Source organism: Ostrinia nubilalis, chromosome 13, assembly GCF_963855985.1.
Source record: "Ostrinia nubilalis chromosome 13, ilOstNubi1.1, whole genome shotgun sequence".
Lineage (NCBI taxonomy): Eukaryota > Metazoa > Arthropoda > Insecta > Lepidoptera > Crambidae > Ostrinia > Ostrinia nubilalis.
The window spans coordinates 5,844,740-5,867,014 of NC_087100.1; the positions used below are offsets into that span (position 1 = coordinate 5,844,740).

The 22,275-nt window shown below is 36.4% G+C and overlaps 1 protein-coding gene across 2 annotated transcripts in view; it reads left to right on the forward strand.

The window, feature by feature from the left end:
• Positions 1-22,275, forward strand: part of LOC135077443 (collagen alpha-2(IX) chain-like) — a 180,341-nt gene that overhangs the window by 115,403 nt on the left and 42,663 nt on the right. The window lies entirely within an intron of this gene.

The following is a 22,275-nucleotide window of genomic DNA, read 5'->3' on the forward strand; positions in this document are numbered from 1 at the left end:
ACATAATCATATGTATTAACTCTACATCCACCATAACTTTGTCAACCCATTCTCAGGGTAATGTTTCGTTATAGCACTTAATATTAAGGTTTAGGTATGTCAATTAGTAGTTTAGTAGTAATAAAAAAAATCATGAATAGGTACTGTTATGAATAGGACGGATCTGTAGTTCATTAACATTTGAAAATTAATTTAAGACTCGATTTAAACCTAATCATAGATTCCACCCTTTGTTTTGATTATGGAAATCAGAACTAGAATCAAGTTTGACCGTTGTTTACAGACTTTTCGGAAAAAACAACCATCAAAAGCTGCAAGGAAATATGAAATTGCTAGTCAGAATAAAATTTTGGACTAAAAATCATCAGATGCTGTAAATAAACATGTAGCTACGCTGAGTAGGCGCCATTTTGGTTCAGTAAATTTTATTCCGTCTAATATCTGATATTGTGTTGAACTGTGTTAGAACCAATAAATTATTTTTCTTTCAAAATAAAAAAGAAGCAATAGTTGCCCAAACCAATAAAGCTACATGTCGTGAACTGCAAACTTTTCTCCCCCATTTGCATGCCTTAACAGGCTCAGTACGTGAGACGCAATTGTGAAATCCTGAATCCACAACTTACCTCCAAGTTGCCGATCTGATTGGAACACAAACTTGTTTGTACAGCACATCAAGCTTGACACTGAAGTCTCTTATGTAGTTGGAATAGTGGCGAATTTTCAACAAAAAAGGAGTCAGATTTGCTGTTGCACTGATATTACAGGTCCACTAATTGCGCAAAGCTAAGTTTGTTACAGTATTCGTTACAAAAGTTTTTGCACTTATTCCAAAGTTTTTTCGAATATACAATTTAGGTAGGTACAGTTTTCAGTTGTGGCAGTAAGTTAGGCTTTTTATTTAGAGTTAAGAAGTCGAAGGATTCGAATGTAGAGTTTCGCAAAACTAATAGGGGAACGGAAGAATTTGGAAGTAAAATTAGTATGTTCATGACAAAATAACTTTTGCACCAATTCGAATTACACCGGCCGGTGTCCCTTTAAGAACTTAAGCGAAATAGAAGTATTAGTTTGCGCTATGTCATGATAAGTGATAACACGTAAGTAGGTAGGTAATAGTTTTAATTTAAAGTTTAAATTATATTGTTTTTTTTTTTCAATTTATTTAAAAAGAAATTAAATCAATTCTTCAGCCGCTTTTTCTTTCTCAACAGTTTTTGAATTGGCAAGCCGCGCTCTAAACTCATTTGTATTAGTATCCTAACAAAATTTGAGCAGAGTCACGGGAACAGGCTACTTTAATATGAAATGTTAATACATTTTCGTAAGTAATTGCTAGCGGGGGTTCGCGACACTTACTTGACTATGTGTCATAATAGCCACGTATGTCGACACAGTAATCACTTTGTTTCCACCGCAATAAAACGAAAGCTTTTAGACGCCTATAAAATTAATAAAAATAACAGCTAAAGCAATATAAATTCTTTTGATTAATTCGGATTTCCCTTAATTGCTCTCTCATAAACTTCATACTATTTATATTTTTATACTGACTGATAAAATATTTGTACGTCTGCTTGCAGGCTGAATACATGGGAATCATAAAATATTAGCTGTAAGATCTGCTTTGTAAAACGAGCATGTAATTATGTATTCAAGCAAATAAATTATTGAATTTGAATTTAACTTAATTGTGAATGGAAAGATAAAACTCAAGGAACCGCAGTCTCAAAAGTCTCAATAAAAATTCTTATTATTGAGAGCCAACAAATTAATTTATATTCTAATGGAATTGATGTTGTTTTGATGCAAATTGAGTAATTTGTAGTCGGTCCTTTCTTAGGCTAACAATGAACGTGAAAAGACGTTGACAAATTATTTTCAACTATGTACTTATGAATATTAAAATTGCTATTGGTTTCTAGAATGTAAATGGACCGCGTGACTTTTAAATACTTATACAATTTCTTAGACCTAGATCTAATTTTGAACTTCTTTACAAAATACGGACCTTTTTGTTCGTTATTAAAAGTGTTGTGCTACGTATAAAATAGCTTTTTTATAACAATGTTATTTTTAAATCTGCCTTTTTTTTGTCATTTATAGTAAGTACGTGTAGTTATAAACCACATTTAGCTACTCATAATTTTTCACGCCCCAGTTATACATCCAAAACGACGAAACTCCTAAACCTAAAAATCAAACTTATCTCCGAGTTTCAACAGCACCTAATTTCGCAATCCGCATCTGAACATCCATGTTTGCTCAGCAGCTTCAAATGTCAAAGCTTTCCAGCACTTGCTTTCCAGCGCTTCAGTAAGGAATGAAACAAAAAGATAGTCGAGAAGTTTCCACGGCTAGTCAAATATGTTCAGCCGGAATGCGGTTGCTGAGTAAAGGTGTGGACGCATAGCTGGCGAGTTTTACGCCCGTATTCACAAACATTACTATGAGGTCTCACAGTGCGCGTGGACGCACAGGGTGACACACGAACCAATCACAGAACTCTATTCAACGCTGTGCGTTCGATTTGCTGCTTCACTTAAGTGAGCATCGTTTGTGAATACAGGCGTTAGTCTAAGGGTTTATAAGAATCGGCCTACTTACTCAATAGTCTACCAAAGTCGTCCACTACTGGACAAAGGCATCCTGCAAGGATTCCCATAACGATTGGGACTGCACTGCTGCACTCAACCTTCAGTAGATCGTCGAAATCTCACTAGATTAATATAAAAGTCACATACTATTACATCAAGCGAAATTCTTACTTCGAACTACTAATGTTCTTCTGATTAATTTTGTTGCGGGTCCAATGACAGTTTAACTTTCCCCCGGGACAAACTTGACCTTCACTGGTTGGGTTTCTATTGGCGGTGAAGCTGTAGATCCTGGCTACACAGGAGTTGCAGCGGTGGGAACGAGAGGTGGGAATAGTCCCGTAAGCGAAATTATATCACCGATATTAGGCCCTCTTGCTCACGATTAGTCGACCGTTTCCAGTGGTATAGAACAGTTTTAAATAGAAAAGTTTCATTCAAGTTAACGCGCTGAGAGACTACGCCTTTACTCCATGCTCGGGGCGCAGCGACCTTGTGGTGCTTCAGGTGAATTTATTTGCTAGGAAAGAAGCGTTTTGCTTTACATACATATTTGATTCTCATTACATACCTATCCCCTTTAAACTATCTATAAGTTATTTCTTAAATCTGAAAACTGTCAATTTAAGGTATATGATAAACAAGCTGACCCGGCGAACTTTGTTCCGCCTTAATGGCAATAAATAAGCAGACTTTTTTTATTTCGAACGGGATAAAAAGTATCCTATGTCCTTCTCCTGGCTCTAAACTACCTCCCTGACAATTTTCAGCTAAATCTGTTCAGCCGTTCTTGAGTTATAAGTGGTGTAACTAACACGACTTTCTTTTATATATATAGATATATAATATAGATTATTGATTTGTAGTATTTTGTAGTGATTTGTAGTATTGAAATGTAGATCAAAGATAGTTTAGTTTTATTATAAAAAATAAGTTTCAAACTTGTAGGTAATCTAAAAGGCCATTTTGTAGATTGAACCAAAAATTGAAAATCATGCAGTTACATCAAGTCATTCCTTATTTAACTTTCTTTTACAACAACCTTATAGCATTTAACCACTTCATTCGTTTCAACAGACTTGTTATTCGAGCAAAAGTGACCAAACACAGTCATGTACAGCCACAAAAGAACCATATAATCACTCTTCGCCAAACGCATTGATACTTAAAAGGGACAAGTGCCTCGGGGTGGACTGTGAAAGGTTTTTGTCACCCCATGCAAGGGGAATCAAACACCTCGTTTGCAAACAAACGTATACGTAGTTTCAAAGCAGAAGTGAAATCAAACAGGGTACTTTATTGACACAATTTCTGGTTGCTACTTGATTTTGTGCAGTTAGTTGTAAGTGTATGTAAAATAATGCACCTGTCTACCTATAAATTAATTTGTTGATTTGATTAAGCATTGTCATCATTATTATCATCATAAAAATCGTTATAGAATATTTCAGTCATAAATATTATGAGTGTTGAATACTCGTATGTCCAAATAATTATAGTTTTCTTTTTGCAAAATAGAAAATGCGCTAACACCCCCCATTTATCTACCAACATTTATTAATGAAAATCTATGTTATCTCAGTATAACTCTTTTTCCTTTTTTTCTTTTAGTAATCATTTCTGTAGCCGAATAAAAATACGTCTCTTAATCAACTTTTAGATTAGGTAATTACAAAGTAATCATACTTTTGCTTTGCCCATCTTATTTACTTTCTAGTTTCTACACGAGTAAGTTCTGTTTCTATAAATCGCATCACACTTCATATTTACTGTAACCCTGCGAAATGTAAGCGGACACTCAGACGCACTCGACAGTGTGTAGAGAATGGCAAACTTAAATCTGCCGGCTGATATCCCGCGATTGATCTGTTTTCGTCCTTACTTCTATCGTGATAAGGTAGGGGGTTTCAGGGGGTTTAAAATGTAGGTGTAATGGTAGATCGGGTGAGGGTTAAAAAGCCGTTGCTATGAGTGGAGAGTTAAAAACCAAGGTTGTTGAAACGTTTGCAGGGGTGGGTGAGATGTTTGCTCCCATCCTCACGCTTTCTGCCAAGTGATGGGGTACAAATAGCCCCATGAATTTGCTAGTACGCCCTTGAACCATGAAACCTTTAATGAAAACAAATGCCTACACTTTACTTATACTTAAATTACTAGTCTAATAAATTACCTTGTATCTCAAAGTCATACGAGTATGTGAACTTATTATTAAAGCATTTCAAATGTTCAATGTTATGTCTCATTAATTAATAAAGACTGTCATGCACACTTGTAATGAATACTGTAGTAGTAATTATTTACATTAATTAGAGAGCATTTTAAAGCTCATGTTTGGCTTTACCAGACACATTAAGACTATGTTAATGCTTATAAAATACTAGCTTTCCGCCCGCGGCTTCGCCCGCGTGGAATTTTGTCTGTCACAGAAAAACTTTATCGCGCGCGTCCCTGTTTCAAAAACCGGGATAAAAACTATCCTATGTTCTTTCCCGGGACTCAAACTATCTCTATGCCAAATTTCATCAAAATCGGTTGCGAGGTTTAAGCGGGAAAGCGTAACAGACAGACAGACAGACAGACAGAGTTACTTTCGCATTTATAATATTATAATATATAATATATAATATAATATAATAATATATAATATATAATATTAGTTGGGATACTTTAGGTGCTTCGGTAACATAAAATACAATATCTTAATGATTCGAGGTACCACCATCTGTTTATTAATAATTTTACATTCATAAATACGAGAGTAAGTAACTCTTCTCTCTATCTAGTTCTTTTTGCGTATTATTCACGCAACAAAAATTAGACACCACAAACATGGAATTGTGTATCATAAAATTTCTATACCATGATTCCCTTTCATGAAACACTAGTCATTTTAATTCAAAAGCTTTACCTATTACATAGTATGTCAGCCCTTATATGTCCTAAATATAGCATGCCCTACCACTTCAAAATAGGTAACGTTCAAAATTGAACATCCAAATAAATATTTTGATAGGTTGATCTACTGTACCATCAAAATTCGAATCTTTTCCCTTCCGAACAATACTGTCATAACTCAATTCGGCGGCTCATCAATTGGCCCTAAAACAAACGTAACACTCCCTAAATATTATGAAAATTTCATTTAACAATCAACACGGGAGCCCTTTCGGTTGATGGGTTATTTACTCAATCACTCCGTTGGGTTGGTTCAATGTTTAGGTTTCAAGTGATTTTTAGTAAGTTTTTACGTTGGGATAATATGCGTGTTCCACACGATTTGTTGCCTCTGAAGCATGAGTGGTGGCGTAAATCATAATATTTGATAACCATCACCTTACAAGATTCTCGTTCACACCATTGTAACTCCTGTTTAGCCGGGATATACATTTGGCCCCAATGAAATCCGCGTCGCGTGGCGTCGCGGACGCGCGACCAATAACAGGACGCCATTGTCCTATCTTGTCGTTGGCCTATCCACGTGCATAAGAATAAGTAAGGGACAAAGTAATATTGACTTTCCTCTGATGATAAGTGGGAGACAGATGACTGAAAGCTATTAATTAAACTCTATTTAAAACAGCCATTGATTTGCATGTAATTTTTCCCTTAAAAAACTGTTTCAACTGAAAGTTGAAAGTTGTAAACGTTACCAACCATGTGTAGAGAACTTAAGATATCAAAAGCATGAGACAAACTTTCCAATCAATAGCGGCATACAATTTTACGACCAATATTGTATTGCACTAAAGATTCATCTCGATTGAAGCTATGACTAGCTGATGAACTTATTTGCATCATAACGAGGTATTAGTCTCGATCATCAATTTGGCGAACTTAAACTCCATTTTGCCGCTTAACGACTTAACCAACCGAACTAACTTAGCGTATTAATATCTAGACTTGAAAGTTTCGCGACAAATTATTATGCTTAAGAAAAACTTTAGGTTAAAGTTAGACAGCAATCAGATAAAAGTGATCCGAGAAAGGCATAATTTTGTTGATATAACGAAACAACTGACAGACGAATGAATGACCTTTTGTAAAATAAGTCATAACAAACGTTATTTCATTTTGATCTTTAGTACAATCAAATCAACAACAAACTTATTGTAATTTAATTTACTTCAAAAATCTTCACAGTGAGTAATTAACCCATCAGCCTATTAAAATACTTTTATGCGTTTTCAAAATGTGATTCTCCTATAGATTTCGTATGACGTCATCTTTTCGCCCATTGTCTATTATTTATTGATGTCAAATCAACTCAAATTTAACTACCACTTGAAAACTGAACTCGGATTTCTGGGGTAGACTTTTGTGTTATTTCGAGACGTATAATGTTACGACTGCGCTTTTTCTTTTAACTATACATAGGACGTCCACTGCTGACCATAGGTCTCCCCCAATATTTTCCACAATGGCCGGTTCGTGGCGGCCTGCATCCAGCGCCTTCCTGCTACCTTTATGAGGTCGTCGGTCCACCTTGTAGGTAGTCACTCATCTACAGTCTTGTTACATATAATTTGCTACGTCACAATATCACAGCTATTGCTACGTCACAGCTCCCTAGTCAGCCTTTAGGAAGTTTGCATCAAGTGTCGTGTTGCATCTCAAAATACATCAGTGTTCAATGTTCACTAACAAGAAGTGGGATGAGCATGAATAATGTGCAAGCTACTGCACGTCAAGCTTACTATATGGCGTTTTATACGCTTGTAATAGAGGTGAGTTTGCGACGGAAATGTATGGTTTGATATGCTGTTGAATTTATGTATACCTAGTGAGCATTAAATACATAGGTCTCAACATCACTCGTGGCTCAATGTACGGGGGCGCTAATAACTTCAGTGCTCTGAAATACAGTTGACAGTACATCAGGTTATGAGGTTATACACTGTTATTGCATTATTAAAATTATTAATTACTTATTACATACAACTCTATACGATTTATAGTGTTTTTCGTGACCGCAATTTTTCTACTAGACTGTCTGCTATCTACACTAAACTACAGTCTACTACGTGCGTTGTAAAAAAAACTTCATCTACTTTTTACGCTGACTGTACAGTACATCACATTAAAATACCTCTCAGCAAAGAGTACAAATTTTGGTAAAATCCTAAAAAAATCTCACTTTAAACCTCGTGGATATAATCTACATGCTCTCGCTTATTCAGATTAAAACTTTTTTAACCGCATACAAGCAGTGTTTCACACTTAGGGCTGAAACACACTAGATAGGTTTGCATCACGTATCTGGTAAAGGCATTTGCGTAAGCTCTGACGTATACGCTAACATTTTCTATTGTGGCGTAACGGATAAAAGGTAATATTAACCGTAACTGCACAGTAACTGCCTCTGTGGTCAACAACGGTACGACTTTTTCAGACTCAATCCACTGTAATGGATGAGTTCATAAGTACAACGCACTATACATTATGTGCGTGCAACATATTGCGTTTACGTCATTTTAAGATATTCGAATAATGATAAACAAACACACAATAATAAAAAAGTATAGCTGTTTCAATTTGTGTACATCAGTTGAGATCGCAAAAACTTACTTAAAATATCGCAAAACTTTTGCTTTATTTTAAGTAAACTTACTTAGGCAGTTACTGTGCAGTTACGGTTAATATTACCTTTTATCCGTTACGCCACAATAGAAAATGTTAGCGTATACGTTTTATAACAACAACAAAGTGTGCATCAACGCGTATGGATCCAGTGTGCTTCAGCCTTTAAGCTGTCATCTCAGAAATTTATGAAAACAATGAAGAAAATCTGCTACGATAAGCAGTGCCAAACACCGCAATGCGTATCTCTCGTTCCAGGACTGAAAAACAAAATTAAGGATAATGGAGGATTTCCATAGATTATTAATTACTGGGGCTAATTGCCCCAGTGAGAACCAAAAAGTTATTTTTTAAATGACTTTTTGGGTTTATTTCTGTATGGAATTGGACATAGATAACTAATAGATTTTTCATCTGAATATATTAATGGCAATAAAAATCTCATTTTAAGTTTTTAATTAAATTCTCTATTTGGATAATATTGGTGTCTTCTACAGTATTAATAAAACAATTGATGTATTCAATATTAAAATCAACATTCATAAAAAAAATACTACAAGAAGAATTGCTACATTTTCTTGCTCCAAAACAAATTTTCCTGATTATCCTATCCTACTCACGAAGAATGCGATACTTTATATAACGTCTCATGTTTCTACGTAATTTTTGCGATCATTTTAATTTTTCCCTCCAATTCCCTGAATATTACATCCTCCAGATGTTAGACTGTTTCCCTTCAAGTGTAATTGTGTTCCCTCTTTGTCGCGTAATAAAGAAGCTTGGCTGACGTTATTACGCAGACTCATGTTACTATTGACATTGTTAACAGACTTCGCCGAGCGTTCTGACAAACTTGAACGTCATTAGAAGCTGACGTTAATTAGACTGCCCCTAAATGTTATTTGGTTAACAAATGAATGTCGCATCTGAAAAAGTGCGAGCTCGCTCTACTAGATCAACATTCTAACTTAGTTAAACGCCCACTTTTCTTCTGCTCTAATTAAGAATAATGTAACTAAACACGATAAACAACTTTTAATATTGTTAATTAAGTTGAACTGTGTAATTAGAGTACAGGCAAAAAATGTAGACGATACCTTTTCCCAAGGACTCGGCAATAAAAATTCAAATAAGATAAATAACCTTTTGCATGCCCATTTTACGATGGAACAGTCTATAAACATATCAACAAACTTATTTTATCAGGTATAAAACTTCCAGCGCTTTCTTCAAAGTGTAATAAATCTCGGAACGAGGTTATTTCTTGAAGTTTTGAGACAGGCATTTCAAGAAAATCACAGCTAAACACTCATTAGTAACAGAATTGGGACGTGTCTTTTGAGACGTCTTGTACATTTTATGTCGACTGGGTTATATCTAGTGATGGGCCGACTATGGTCTTTGCCGACTAACCGACTAGCCGACTAATCGGTTTTCAAATTGCCGACTAGTCGGCCGACTAATCGGCAATGCCGATCATTCTAATACCTACTTGTCCGAAGAATAATATCTAGATTTCTCAAAGAAATAAGAATATCTATTAGCGATTGTGGTCAAATACCTGCCTTGTTATGCATAAAAAAAATCTAAATTTCTAAAGAGATAAAATATAACTCCTTGAGAAATGAGATTTTTTTTAATATGATAAAAAGCAACATTACAATCACCTAACATTACCTGAGGTAGATGTCATAATTTTCGACGGCGGAGGGGTCAGAGGAGGTGACAATATGATCTCCTCCTGCTGGGTTAGGATGCCGTCGTGATATTATTCTTACTTATCGACGTCAAAATGTATGGGCAAAATTGCGCTTATCGCGGTACGCATCCTAGGCCCACTGATTCCCCTTCACCCTCCACGGTGATGTTCAGCGAGTTGGGGGCGTGGGGATACCCCCGCCTTCATAGCACGGACTACCACCACCGTCATATAGGCAGGGCCTGCCATATAGGTGGGCAATTGCCGGGACGGACTGTGATAGTTGATGGCTTTGTCTGGATTCCCATAGTTCTTCACACTAAGGCGATCGACGGAGCTCAGGGGCTATTATTTATGTGGGTATTCCTCATCCTTCCGATGAGAGGAGCCCCACATAATTTACCACTTCCCCGCAGGATAGGTATGCAATTCCATGCTTACCTAATTTCCCCGAAAAAAAAAATGTCATAATTTTTATATGGACAAATTACATAAACTTTTACACATTTTTGATGATTTCATGGTAATTTTAACTAATCTTAACTTTGTATGAATTTAGACTGATTGCCAAAATTTTAAATCTGGTGAAACCACTTTTTACAGATTTTTTTGCAGTCAAAAGTGATTTAGACAAACGCCCTTGGTCTACCTTATAATTATCTTGGTGATTATGAGTTTTATTTCATTCACATATTTAATTTTGTAATGCGCCGATTATAATCGGCATATTTTGCCGAATAGTCGTCACTAGTCGGCCGACTACAAATGATGCCGAATAGTCGGCTTTCCCGACTAGTCGGCGACTAGTCGGCCCATCTCTAGTTATATCCCGATATATTTTTCAGGATCTCATTTCCTTTCGAGGATCTTTTATGCCGTTGTTTATCACTATGGTGTTTTCAGACTGCCAGCTTTTTTGGCATGGCGTGAGAAGTGGGCTCATCTCAGTCTAGATCGGACGGTTGCGCCGCGCGCACGCGGTATATACGTATTACGTATACAATCACTTATATTTCCATGTGCACTGCGGTTGTGTAGTGAGGTGACGTGACGCGTACGTGACAGAAGGGAGATTACGCGACGCGTCCGCCACGACCGGCGCGCGTCGCGGCAAATCAACCACGTGACCCGGATGACGTTTGCCAATCAGCGGTGTGGATGGCGCTGATCGTTACGGTTTTCGATTTTCAAATTGGTTTCGTTCGATCTTCAAATCGATTAACGTGTTTTCAGTGCATTGTTTTGTGATTTAACAAAAAAAGCTTTGTGTTTTTTAATTGTTATTGTTTTGTCTGTGTATTGATAAAACATGATTATTTTTCTGATTACTGTTTTGTTTATTTTCTCTTGGTAGTTTGTTTAAAATACACATTTTTTAATCATTATCTTTTTATTGTTTTTTTCTTCATTTTCTCTAACATAATCATTAATTGGTTGGGTAAAAATTAAAACCGTTTTCACACTTTTGAACAATAGGTTTCAAAATTGCAGTATCAACTCTACCTCAGCACGTCACTGGCGCATGCGCAGGCCTGGCTCACTCCGCGCGGTACATCCGATAATTACCTACAGCGAAGCGCCCCGCCGGCGGGTATTATATCAGTCGAGTGTCACGCGCGCGCCCGTCAGGACGCTGGCGTGCGTTGTAGTATGATTATAATTCTATGATCGAAGTATTATTTAAAAATGGACATAAAGAGAAAGAAATATTGTGCGGCGTTCGGGTGTTTAAATTCGAAAAGAAATCTACCGGATTTATCTTTTTATTTCGCTTTCCAAAGATGCTGAAAGGTATGTTGGCCATGTAGGTAATCAATAATTCTTAGGATAGTATAGGAACCTAACCTACTATGACTACTGCTCAGAATGCGTTCGTTCGTTTCAGCCAAATGACGTCCACTGCTGGACAAAGGCCTCTCCCAAGGTTTTCCATAATGAATGCATACTTACCTACATATACGTACCTCATTACAAATAAGTAGATTAATTATTTTTTCACTAGACAGCAACCCTAACAGCGTAAGAAGAGTTCAGAGGCACGCGATAGAAAGAGACAAAACTTGTAGGTGAATAAAATTGTAGGTACGTAGTGCTGTGCGAGCTGAATTCCACTGTATCGCGTTGTAGCAAGACTCGCATTTATTTAAATCGTCTTGCGGAGTAATCTTTCTGTACCTGTACTATTACTTATTCTGTGGCATGCGTAGAATTTGCATACAATTTCATCCAACTAAAACGTTCGTTTTTTGTTTGTTTCAAACTTTTTTCTGACACCTTTCGCTCAGTCACTCCGCAAACTAGCTGTTTGCCCGTTTTGTCATGATTTTTGTGCGTACATAAACTACAAACGTATTGATATTTTGGATACAAAAATGTTTTGAAAGCCATCCTTTAATTAAATTCGTGTATCCGTTGTCAAGTCCCAGCTAGTTGGGTTTATAAAAACTATTTTTCTAATATGAAACCTCTAATATGCTAAAGTTCCAGGGTCCTTATTTCAAAATGTACTACCTACAAAGTGCAAATTCCTCTCCAAAATCTCAGTCTAACATACGAGTAATTAATTTATGGTTCTTTATAACGTGTTATCTCATAAATGCTTGTCCAATAAATTGGATAGCAATTTGAAGGAGGTGTTAACAATTATTAAAAGCCGATAAAATTTCACGTATCCTCGAACTTTATAAGACACCTGCGTGGGTCCTCACTTACAGAGAGTCAACGATGTACGGACGACAGCACAAAGAGTAGTAGTATCTTATCTCGTTTTCGTTCGTTCATTTCAGCCGAAAGACGTCCACTGCTGGACAAAGGCTTCCCCTTAAGGATTTCCACAAAGACCGGTCCAGTGCCGCTCGCATCCAGGCACCTCCCGCGACCTTCACCAGATCGTCGGTCCACCTAGTGGGAGTCTTCCGGCTCGTGGTCGCCACTCAACTTATCTCGTTTTAATACAGGCTATTTTGGAACAAAAACACAATAAGTAGTCTGATGTGCTGTCGACTCTATCTACAGTGGTATTGATCACCAAATAAAACATCAAACAGTAAAAAACTTCACCAAGTTCCTATCTTATCCGCATTATTACACAAGTAGGTTTCCGCCCGCGGCATCGCCCGCGTCGAATTTTGTCTGTCACAGAAAAACTTTATCGCGCGCGTCCCTGTTTCAGTAACCGGGATAAAAACTATCCTATGTCCTTTCCCGGGACTCAAACTATCTCTGGCAAATTTCATCAAAATCGGTTTCAGGTGAGTCTGTGAGCACAGCGGTTGGATTTTTTCTTGAAAATATTTTATTTCAAAACAATTTAGTTTTGTCTGGCATAAATAACGTTCCATAAAACAATACCAATCTATACTAATATTATAAATGCGAAAGTAACTCTGTCTGTCTGTCTGTCTTGCTTTCACGCCTAAACCACTGAAGTGATATTGATGAAATTTGGCATAGAGATAGTTTAAGTCCCGGGAAAGGACAGCCGGACCGGATTTTGAAACAGGGACGCGCGCGATAAAGTTTTTCTGTGACAGATAAAATACCACGCGGGCGAAGCCGCGGGCGGAAAGCTAGTTTATGATAAACTGTATTTTGAACCAATTTTTTTTTTCAATTTGTACGTTCCTTCGAACCTTCGAAGATACTATAGAATCTTTCAAGCTGCTGACTCGTCGTTCTGCTTATTAAAATTGTACTGTGTAAAACTTGTTATATTTTTTCGTATACCAATGCGTCTTCATAATTTCAAAGTTTACCCCAACTATTCTGCCCGTGAATATAATCAAAACTTAAAAACAAAAACTTTATAAGAATGCAGATAATAACAACTACGAGCATCCAAAATTTCAAGACTTTTAAGTCCTGAAGAGTCTGTTCAGAGCATCCCGCGGAAGTTTGCCGGAAATAGAGCTTTTATGGCGCCTCACATTTCAAAGCTCAGAAAGCTCGATACTGCTGGTACATAACTGGACGGTGCTTAGCTGTGAGATATGCTTTATAGAAAGCTGTCGATGAAAGCTGTAGAATAAGTCTGATTTTAGATAACAAATTACTCGTAGATTTTGAGTGCTCTTGGATCAAGTTGATACTTGAGTCTACAAAATAGGTACTCGCGTATTTGTATAACTATGTGTTTGTAACACAAATGTAGGTAAAATAATTGAATGTCTATTTTAATGCAAGGTAAAATGAGAATGCATTGTATTTTAGAATCTTATTGTGTATTCTATCCTAGTCAACCTTTTAGGTCAAACAGAAAGAGTGTGAACATTATAATGCTGTCTATATGTAGACGTTTCTTTTTTATGCCTGACGACAAGGCCGGTATTTGACCGTGTAGTTCATTGTAGGTTTCTACTATTGTAAGATAGAGCCAAGCCAGACACCGGGGCACCAATGGCCTTAAATGTGACGTCACGTTACAACCCACAAAATAAAATCCCATCAAAAACAATACTTGTCAAAAAAACCAAGTCTCGCAACTCAGTTGTTCTACGGTAAAAAGTTGTGAGATCCATGTAATACCAAGTCCAGGCCAGGAAATCTTTAACGTTTTACATAAATTATTGACTTGGCCATCGCACTAAATAATTTAATTTACACGTGTTTTCATGCGATGGCCAAGTCAATATATTTATGTAAAACGTTAAAGATTTCCTGGCCTGGACTTGGTATTACATGGATCTCACAACTTTTTACCGTAGAACAACTGAGTTGCGAGACTTGGTTTTTTTGACAAGTATTGTTTTTGATGGGATCTTATTTCTTTTTGTATTTTGTAGACAGCAGTTATGTATATAGAAAACTGGACCGAAATTGAAAAATTTTACTCGACTTGGCGGTTGCACTACCGTGCCCCCAAATCTCATTTCTTTTTGTAGTTTGTAGACAGCAGTTATGTATCTAGAAAACTGGACCGAAATTAAAAAAAAATTACTTGACTTGGCGGTTGCACTACCGTGCCCCCAAATATTTTAGTTTTTCCTTGATTCATACACCAAACACTACTTATATTCCAAATTTGAAGCTTCTAGGTCTGCTAGAAGTGCCTTAGAATTTTGATGATCGGTGAGTCAGTCAGTGAGTCAGTGAGTGACAAAATTAAGTAACTTTGACCCGTTATAATTCTTAAACTACTGGTTCAAATTGAATGAAATTTTAAATATACCGTGTCTTTACAATGCCTGCATAGCTAATGAAAATTCAGCCTTCTAGTTTTATCCACAACGAAGTTACAGGCGGTCGAAAATGGCCTGAATTGCTTCGAGATAAGGATGGTACGGCCGTGCCGCTTTTTTGCTCGACTTGGTGGGGGCACTGCCGTGCCCCCAGATAAAAGAAGATCTTAATCCGATTCCACATTTAAAACTCAAAACAAATGCTTAACGACTGAGTAATAAAACCCGTTTTCCTTGTAATCGAGCGATTTATTTTGCAACAAAACGTATAATCTCTGAGGGATGGAGAAATTACTTCGGATAACGAGGTCAGCCCCGCAGACTGGGCGACGCCGCGGTATCGACTTCTCTTACTGCAGCCATTACCCAATCCTTGTTAGGTGTATTCACATCGGATGTTTGTAACTTGGGATTGTAACTTATTACTCACTAGCTTTCCGCCCGCGGCTTCGCCCGCGTGGAGTTTTGTCTGTCACAGAAAATCTTTAACGCGCGCGTCCCTGTTTCAAAAACCGGGATAAAAACTATCCTATGTCCTTTCCCGGGACTCAAATTTCATCTATGCCAAATTTCATCAAAATTGTTTCAGTGGTTTAGGCGTGTAAGCAAGACAGACAGACAGACAGAGTTACGCTTCGAATTAAAATATTAGTATAGAATAGATGTTTCGGTTTTTATCTAAAAAATGGTAAAGTTTGTTTCCCTACTTTAGAGTCTGGATAAAATTTAACGAGATGTTCCTGCAGTTATAGCGGAGCGCTCGAGCGGTGCGGAAGCGTATTTTATTTAATTAAAACATCGAGTCTTCAAATATAGGTACTTCTTCTGTTTCTACCTTTTGCAATAAACGTTTCTACGTAACGTACTGGGACTGGGACAGCTCTGGGGTACACTTAGTTAAGTGCTATAGTCTGGTAGCAGAAAGCAAATATTTACACCGTCATGCCATCGCGGCTAGTTTTTGTGGCATCTGAAACATTTAATTCCTGCGCAACGCTCTTGGTACCTTGTGTGTTTGTGGTTTAGAGCTGAAAGCTTAAAAATGGCCGGTTTTTTAAGTTAAAATGCAACGGTATTAGGTTTTGGCTTTGAATTATCTCATACGGCATTAGTTATCTCTCAAATAAATTAAATTCATCAAAAAAGACAATAAATACAGAGACCTCCATTTATATCAACTCGGAAAGGTATCAACACCGTGTCGCCTTTCGCCGCGAGGCGAGGCGTTTACGAATACGTTTAGGCCCAGAACAGACGGTGAAACGCAACTGCAACGAAACTGCAACTGCTAGTTACTTTTGAGTTGCATCTAAGTTTCTTCCATAGCGTCCGTTGAGAGACCACATATGACGCGACCAGTTTGAAACTTTCAGTTTCAGTTTCATTCATCAGAATCATCACAAAGTTGCAGTTTCGTTGTAGTTGCGTTTCACCGTCTGTTCTGGCCTAAGGATAAGTGTGCGTTGCAGTACGAAATTTCATACAACGAATACTGAATTACTGACCGCCTCGAGTTGAGACGGTTACGATCCGTTTCCGGGTTGACAAGTGTACTTCGTCCTTTATGGTATTCCGCGCATGCATGAACGTAGCCTTAGCACTTCGCACATAAGTTTTTGGTTCTTTTATTCTCTTTTTTTAAACACGTTTGGGTTGTACTGATACTTGTCCTATTTTAATTTTATTTCATCTTTCTTCAAAGTTCTTTTCAACGATACAGACTCTCGAAATTCTGCTCATTAGTTGCGGAACTTTTTAATCATAAAAGTTAAGAAAAAGGTATGTTTTAGCCCAAAGGCTATCTCAGTCATACCTTGCTTTAAAAATATCTACAACGTACCTGTTGTTTCAATTCAGCCTGTTTTGAATATCCGTAGCTAAGCTTATCATAAATCTGTATCTGATTTTAATACTCTTTAAATTGGCTGCCGTATTCTCAAATCGATAGATTTTTTTTTGTGTGCGAAACGTCATAACTTCTTATTTTACCACCTGAGGTGAAAATTCTGTTGTCAGACTTTTAATTTTGATATGGACAATAAAACCAAAGATAACTCCTCTCCGAAGTATGAACTTACGTTTTTGACTATGAAAGTAGAAACTAGCATGCCCCTTTCAGAAATTGAAAATGGAGTCGACAAATTGTATACAGCATGTGTGAATTCGTATACGATTTGTAATTCTAATGCTTCTCAAATACACCCTCTGATCCGATATCAATGGGTATTACATGATAGGAATGATTAGTTATTTCCTCGAAATGCTATAAATATGGTATTTTGCTGATTTACCCATTGAAGCCGTCTTCAAAAACATTTGATTTATACGATATTGCTCCATCGTAGTTTATCGGTTTGTTGATAAGTTGGAAGATTTCAAATTAGATTTTCGATTTATTGAAGTCGAAATCAAATTTTGAGCTGAAACCAAATGAACGAAATTATTTAAGTTTCGTCTTTTAGACTTAAAGAATTTCCAAATCCAAAGTTCGTTCTGGAACACTTTTTATTGGGCTCTTTATGAATACAAAAGCAGCCAGTACCTAAGTATCTTAAATAGTACAAATAAAAACTTCTTAGGCTAATTTAAAAAAAGAATGTTAGCTGGCATTTGGCGAGAGAAAAAATAAAGGTCCTTACGTCATCCCTACAGCCAGCCAATTGCCTTCATCTTGTCTGCCGATCGCATATCTCCGCGCCCCCCTGGTACAAAGTAGGCCTCCAATAATGGGGTCAGCATCGGAGACTAGACGACGCCAAGATATCGACTTGGGAACAGCTGATGCGTCCACATCTTAGTTCAGAGTTGGAACGCGTGCCGAAACGTGAGAACGGCACCGGCTAGTTTGTGTTTGGACTGCTCTAAGTAGTGTAACGGATTCGAAATTTGAAATTTGAATTTTGTGTTTTTTTTTTCTTAGTGGCCTATGAATTTTCAGTGAATGGAGGTTCAATTATTTTTAATCACATACTATGTCATGTGACGCCATCATAAGAGATTGTGTATTTGTATTCCCTTGTCAGTCTTTTGTTTTAAATTATTTAAGACAAACAAACCATGAGAGACAATGTCATAATTATTATAAAAACTTAAAGAAAACGGTTCTAATGATATAATCACTTATCTATATAAAGTGGTTTCTTGCATCATTGTTCTTGTCTCGTTTTATCACAAATAATAACTTTATAACTTATTTAAGAACGCTGAAATTCACAGTATTATCTATAGAAATCTAGGTTAATGCATACCTAGAGTCATAGAATAAAGATTACTAGACTATACATGATGAGAAAAGGACATAAGAAAATACAAGTTTTCATAATATTTAAAAAAGAGCATTATTTTTGTCTTCTCCTTAAATGTTTATTTTGAAATCATTGTAGAGTTCTTATACGTAAAGATCAAAAGTTGTTATGTCAGTTAACGAAAACTACTAATAATTGAAATTCTCTAAAATTACAATAGGTACTTTGCTTACTTATTAAAATACGCTCCTTTTTGTGCAATTCGTATGGGAAAACAACGCGGAAATTTGTAACGTCGACAGTAGCAGTATCTTTTGTCTCCTTTCAAGTATAGACATTATAATGTAAATAGGATAAACAGGCAAGTCTATACTATTCTCTATCTATAGTTAGAGTACTAAAACTTTGAAACACGCGGTGGTCCGGAATGCCAACTTTAACTGCGCAGCGATTCACGTAGCGGCGCCTTTGCCTGCTCTGCAAGTTCAGGCGCTTGATATCATTTTTGCCGGATTATTACTTAACTGGCAACCAGCGGGGCTGTAAGGGACTTAACAGTGTCCCTAATTATGCAGTTAAAGTAAATTGACAATGTTACTCCACTTTGCGTTTTGGTTTCGGCTTTCTCGGTGTTTTTGGTCAGCTTTAGGAAATATGATGGGCGTAGCTTTAATTTCTTGTTAAACTAAGTTTACTCTTCTATCTAAGAGGCAATTAGATAACACAATTTGTTACCTATTACAAGTCTTAGCTATTGTATAGCTATTGTTGTCTTAGCTCTGATTATGTCGCCTCAAGCCAGCATAAGCTTAGCCCGCTGTTTATAAGATCCTGAAGTGTGTGATGATTTGATAAAATTAAGATCTTCAAAAGCTAAAGCCTAACTTGGATTATTTAGATTATTTTAGATAATAGGTAAAAGTCTAAAAACCTACATAATACCAAATACTCGGGATTACTTAGATTAGTGAAATTTATTTTCATGAATAAAACCTCGTTGTTGATAATGCACAATATGTCATAATTACCTATAAATTAACAGCTACCAATATATCATTCTTCTTCGATACAAACTACTTGATCAAAACAAATCGCCAACTCATTGAAACTATCTTTCTTCTATTTATGCTACAGATATTATGAGATGAGGGAGCTATCTTTCCACAATATCTATCTCGAACGTTCCGCTGTCTACGTCATACAAACGGCGGACAAACGAGCTATGGGCTTTATCCAGAACATTCCATTATTCGATGCTTTCAGTGTCTCTTTTCGTGTTCTCAAAGGGAATGCAGCTTAGCAGTTTAATAATTATTTTGCTGAAACAGATGCCATTTTGTATCACATCGTTTAAATTCGTTGATATAAAAGCCTTTGAACAAAACGCAACGTAAACGTAATGAGTTCCGCTTTTGGGAACCGGTGCAGAATAATTTTCATCAAATAATACCCACACAGAGAACTTAATTATACCTTACAAAATATGCTCATTTGTACATAATAATGTATAATTATATATTTCATTTCCTGGAACGTAACCCCAATTAGGTACTTGATTGGTTGTACGATTTTATGTAAGTACCTAGTATCGAATTAGTTTCATTCATTCCAAACTTACATTATATGTATTACACAGTATGAAATCCTCTTCTTTATTATGATAAATGCAACTAATAATTAATTCATTACAGATCTCGTTTTCATGTTTTCTTTTTTTTTTCAAATTAAGTTCATTTCATAATATTGCTTTATTATATCCCCTTATAACTGATTAATTAACAACAACTAAATTTTTTACATGTTTAATTTTAGTTTTTTTTTTTATTTAATAAGTATGTGCTATTTATGAAGAAAATAAAGTAGCAAAGCTATGAGTGACAGTGAAGAGAGTGAAAAAGAAAGTAGTGACAACAAACTGACTGCGCGTAAGCAGTTCTAAATTCAAAATGGCGATGGTAATGTCAACTGGGTCCAAAATCTGTGTGACTTCGTGTGTGCTCCTGGTGATTTTGGCAATAACGGCAGCAATGGTGTATATTAGCCCATACTTCACGTCAAAGGGGGAAAATAACACCGTGGGAACAGCTGAGAAGCTTAGCCAGTCGAAGTCTGCACCGCAAATTGTGGAAAGAGTAAGTTTGCTACAGTTCAGTTTTAGTACATAGTTTAGAACAAAAATGTGTAATATCTATGCAAGAAGAGGGGAAGACAAGACAAGTCAAAATTACATAAATACTTTTTTTAATCCTTTTTTTATCGTAGACTAATTTCGGTTTAGTGAAACATAGCTGATATGACGTAATTTTATTTCAGACATTTTCGATTAGGACTTTTAATTTCTGTCCTTTTGGTAACTTTTCTCTTTATTATCTACTACCTACTGCTACCTATAATATAGGTTAACGTTTATTTTATGAGCAGCCAACTTTGAATTTGAAAGAAGAAAGAAGACCGTGTTATTGTCTAACATCCAAACAAGCAAAATGTTTGAAAATCTTTGTGTTATTTATGTTTACATTTTCTTTCATCAAAATAATAAGAGTGGACTTTCACTCTGAGCCCCATAAAAATTCCTTTATTTTATTTTATCAGTAAAACTCAGCAAGCAAGATTTTCAGCATTTTCCTTAACAAATTAGCTCGTGCTCAAATGGACTTTTATGAAGTTCCTCGTACACTGGTAATGCGATGGTGCACCACATAGCTTAGTACCCTATAAAAGTAATGGGATTCGCATGTCTTTGTAAATGGTTTTCGATACATGTGTAGGTACACAGAAAGCAATATAATAGCTGTTGTTTTGGATTTTCGCCAACACAAGATAGCATTGTTTCGTATAACTCGAGTAAAACTTTCTGTAAATAGTGAGTGCTTGATTTAGTAGCCTTTACACGGATTAAATGTTGTATCCAAATGTAAATAGTTAAATTCAGTTAGTATTCAAAGAACTTATTATAGAAATTTCAATGATAAATTATTATTGTACCTTTGATCTTCAAATAGTACAGTTTTTCTTTGTCTTTGGATGAATGCGGGCTTCTAGGGATTTTTTTAAGTTGACAGCTAATCACTGTAGTATCATTAAGGGGTCTTAGGTGCTGCTTTACAACAAAAATAGTTTGATTTGTTGTCAAATGTACCAAATTTCAAAGATCTAAGAAAATTGCCTGAACCAGACAGATAAATAGACATGTGAGTGATCTTAGAAGTTATTTCAGCTCGTTTACAAAATATGCTTGTTTTTCTTAGCATCAATATCTTGTTTTTTTTTTCAGTCACAAGACAATGTAGTTCTATTAAATTTATGGTAAGATTTCAATAACACTTCAATAAAAAATAAACATAACAGTTAGCCCCTTCCACTGCTAATGGCTTTATCACTCTAGTTTGCCCTTCCGACCTCTTCGGCTGACAAGTTAAGAGTGAACGTTACTGTTCGCTTAACACTCCATGTTATCAACGTGTGCCACACACGCTATAACAATTTGCCGAATGGTTCTGGGGTTCGGTGAAGGAAAAAATCGAGGGTGTTGTAACGGTTAGCTAACGTTACGTTACGGTTACGTTATGGTACTGGGTTTGAGGTTTCCGCAGATTGAATACTTGATTGTACAGAGAAGGGTAATATTTTGGATGTGTACGCCTACGTCTTAACTTTTGTGATTAAGTGATAACACAATTCGCGTGTGTATTGTTTTATCATAATTAATCCTAATTAGAATCGATAAAAATGCTTATCCTATTAAAGAAAATTTGATATAGGTACTTTTCTAAATTCCACAAGAATTATCAGTATAAAGCCACGAGCTATCAATTTTATTTACGCGTCACACCCATTGTACAGACCTTATCCGATGCGCACCGAATTCGGCTGGCCCCTAATAAATCATGTTCACGGCAGAATTAGCGTTATTTTTGTGAATCGGGGTCACTCGTCACTGGGGTTCTATTATCGTGGGCCGAAGTGACATTGCCGGTCAT